Source organism: Cricetulus griseus, chromosome 5 (genome assembly GCF_003668045.3).
Source record: "Cricetulus griseus strain 17A/GY chromosome 5, alternate assembly CriGri-PICRH-1.0, whole genome shotgun sequence".
NCBI classification, from domain to species: Eukaryota; Metazoa; Chordata; class Mammalia; order Rodentia; family Cricetidae; genus Cricetulus; species Cricetulus griseus.
This window is the reverse complement of record NC_048598.1, coordinates 82,882,148-82,886,397: the sequence shown is the minus strand read 5'-3', so window position 1 is coordinate 82,886,397 and position 4,250 is coordinate 82,882,148.

Below are 4,250 nucleotides of genomic sequence, written 5' to 3'. Positions count from 1 at the left end.
CACACACACACACACACACCGTGGAGTCTGATTATATGTTGGTCAGCTACTCCTGAACATGAGGCCTGTCCTAGAGTGGTTGACATACCCAGTGTCACTCTATTGGAGAAAACTGATTTTCCATATTCCAGCAGGTATAAGTAACAGTTCAGTTGTTAACCTTGTTAACCTTTACCCTAGTGGCTAGATTTTTCATTCATTCATTCATTCATTCATTTTAATATAAAAATAAAATATTGATAAAATTATCACATAGAAGTTGGACAGAACAGACTAACAGAAGGACAAGAGTGCAAGAGAAGGCACAATAATCAGAGATCCATTCATTTGCACACTTGAGAACATCATAAAAACACTAAACTAGAAGAAGCCATGACATACAGGCAGAGGACATGTTGAAGACCATTGCAGGCTGAACTTACAGGGCTCACTTTTAAATGTTATAATTGATAGCAGTGGTAGTAAACCAGATATGGAATCCTTAGAAGGTATTGGAATGGAGGGGGAGGGGGTGGAGTTCACCTACAATAGAACCTGGATTGGGATTAAGGCCATCTGAGGTTCCTGGAATGATCTGGAAGGAGATTTGGAGAAGAAATTGATGTCAAAGCAGAGGAAAACAACCTGATAATAGTAAGTTGTACATGACCAAGGCATGGCAGCAATGGATTATCTGTCTCTTAATCGATAAGATAGATAAAAGCTGCACCAAGACTCAATGAACCAAGCAATAGGCACAAGTCAGAGTAATAGAAACAACCATTCTCCAGCCTTATTCAGTGTGGGTTTGGGTATCTATTAATTTATTTGTTTTTGATTTTTAAGACAGCATCTTGTCCTGGCCAGGCTGGCCTTGAACTCACTGTGTATCTGAGGATGGCCTTGAAATCTTGATCCTCTTTCCACTCACTGCCTGCAAAGAGCTGAGATTACTGACATGCCCCACGACACCTGTCTTAGGTTTGGGTATTTAAAGATATTCTTGGTTTATGCTTAGGAGAATAGCTATTTCCATAGCTTCCCTGATCTTGCTGACCAGCTTTCACAGTTGCAGTGGAGTATTTGTAGGTTTATAGGTAACACTTAGCATGTATTGATCATATGCTATTTGGCAGGAGCTGGTAATATTTTATATGTGTTATTTTTTTCTTGAATCCTTTTCACAACTAATAGCAGTAGCAGAAGCACTGTTGTGGTTATCCCAGTCTTCCCAGTCAGGAAACTGGAGAAGCACAGAGGTAAGCAACTTGCTCAGGTCATTCTTTACTGACAGAACCACGATTCCCATGTGCATGGTGTGATTTCAGGGCCTACACCTGTACCCTACCCGTTATTTGTTTACTTCATAGTCAGGTGACAGCATTTAGCCCACGATGAAGGTAACAAGATGAGAAGTGTGTGCTTTTGGAGGAGGTGCTAAAAGTAAAATCAAAAGGATTTGCAGTGTAATAATAAAAGAGAAAGAAAATGGGTAACAATCTCATCAATGGACAAAGGAAGCCTGTGGAAGGTGGAGTTGAAGTGTGGACAACATTAGGGATGCAGATGGGGTGCACCAAGACTTCTATTAGCTATGAAGTTAAGCAAGCCATGGGCTATGCAAGTATAGAGTTAAAGGAAGTAGTTCAGGCTAAATATAGAAACTTGGAAGCAAGAGAATCCAAATATAGATGAGGCTTCAACCATGAGACTGGATGATGTCAGCCAGAGAGTAAGCCTTGACAGAAAAGGTTAGGGGTTGAGACATGGAAAAGCACTATCTATTGGAGTCTAGGAGAGCACTAGGAGCTAAAGGAAGATGGCCAAAGAGATAGGAAAGTCGAGCCCTGGGAACCAAGACAAGAAGGTATTTTAGACAGAAGGGAATCATTAGCATTCCAAAGTCAATGACTAGTCCAACAAGACAGGAGCTGGGACTTCAGTGTAGGGCTAAGCAATGCAGAAGTCACTGGTGACCTTGACTACAAGAATTTCAACGATGTTGGGGATGTGAGCTTAACTGGAGTAGATCCAAGGAAGAATCGGACAAGAAAGAAGAGTGTGTGCAGATCACCCTTTCAAAGAGGGTTCTTTTACATAGGAGTAATAAGTGTGTGTGTCGGGGGGGGGGGGTGAAGTGGGAATGAGGTAGAGTGTATTTTGTCACAACTTGGCATGTATGTGTGCACTAATGGAAATGATTGATGAGAAAAACAATACTGAAAAGAAACAGGTTGTTTTGTTTTGTTTTGTTTTTTGAGTGAAGTAGGTATGTTGGTATTGGTCAGGGTCTGGGCCAGGTGTTTCCAGGTTCTTGACCTGAAAGAAAAGCCCACAGAGATTACGAAGCATTGAGGATTCTTTATTTAAAAAAGAAAGAAAGAAGAAAGAAAGAAAGAAAGAAAGAAAGAAAGAAAGAAAGAAAGAAGGAAAGCAACAATACAAAATACAAGACAACAGTGGGCCACGTGAATGAAGATACTCAAGGCTCCAATAATTGTTTGGGGCTCTGTTTTATAGGGTACATAAGAAAGGGAGAGTTTGGGTACCAGGAGTATAATCAAGTGGTTCTCTATTTAGATTGTCAGCTTATATTACATAAACATGTGCTCATTGTCAATGTCTCTTTCCTTAAGACATGTAAGAATACGTATACCCTATTAGGCATACTCATAAGATAGCTAACAGAGGACTTTCCTTGAGAGTTTACTTAACGATAAGTTTCCCTTGTACTCCAAACCAGTTCATGCCAGATCTTCCCCCATACCATCCATATGCAGAGGTATATATGCATAGTACATGCAAGTGGTGGTGCCTAATGCATTATTAGAACGCGGGCATGTGCATAGCCCAAACCAAATGGATCCCAGGTTGCTAAGCAATTCCATATACTCTTACCTCACATGTGCAGACAAGAAGGGAGAGGATCTGGTATATAAATGGAGAGGTTGTCGTAGGTGTGTACTCCACTGTCACCTACAGGAACCATCAAAAGGGCTGAGGACACGACAGAAGGAGCAGAGAGATGAGTACTTGTGATAATTGAGCATGGCAGAAGTTCTTTGCCGATCAGTATTTCTCAGGAGATGGTTACCTGTTAAGAGGACAGGGAAGCCATAAATAGATGTATCCATTGCAGTGCTGATGGGCTGTAGATGCATGGGAGCACTTTGGTGGTGAGAAAGAAGTATTTCCACAAGGGAAAACCATACACAACCAGAGACAATAATGAGGAAGGTACACTCATGGGTCAGTGAGCATCTGGTTCAGACAGGATGGAAAACTTCTGTTGAAGGATCTTGGATGAAATTACAAGTGTTGGTTGATTCAGACCACCGGGGATTTAAACACCATCATGATATTGCTATATGGAGAAAAGAGTTGTAACATCACGGAAGAAGATCAATGGCAATTAGTCTAGTGGTGGTGATGAAGAAAATGGTAATACAGCAGCCTGCAAGCATGCAGGCATGAGTGTTAAGACTCATAACAACTGCACAGCAGCAAAGGAAGAGATGATGAAGACACTGTGAATAAGAAAACAACACTGAGTAAGTCAATCAAAGGGGGAAAGGAGTCAAATGATTGTTGGGGGTCGAAGGCTTAGGTCAAGATGACTAAAGCAATGATAGATCTCTCTTGACTAAAAGATAAATTTACATAAATGGATAGGCAAACAAACCAGGCTGGAGAATAGCTTAGGGAAGGCAGAAGGATATCTATGCAGAAAGTCCACTGGGTAGTGGCCACTAGAGGCAGAGGTGGTGGAAGAACCGGGCCTGGAAGTCTGATGTGAGGAATCAGAAGGCCACAGAAGCCAAAGTTGTGCAATTTCAAGGTGAACTGAAGTAGTTACAGGAATGGTCAGTAGCCAGTAGATGAGAAACTTAAACAGAAATTAAGCCTTTGGCTTCTGAGGGGTGAAGAAGAATGACAGGTAGTACATGTTGATGTATTTTTTCCTTATTGAGAACTCCAGCAATGAAGGGAGATGAATCATTGTATGGCTACAAAGGATGGGAAGAGTAAAGGATATTTTGGAGATTTTTCTGTTGTAGCTTTGTTTGCTTGCTTATTTGTTTGTTTTGTTTCTCTTCAATATTTGGGACTTAACCCAGGCTCTCATGCTCTGTGTACAAGCATTCCACCACTGAACTAAGTTCCAAGTTCCTAAATTTTTTTTAAGGTAGAGTAAACTCATGTTTGTTTGAAGGAGGCATAGAGAAAATGACACCAAACTTATGGTATGACAACTTATGGTATGGTTTGCA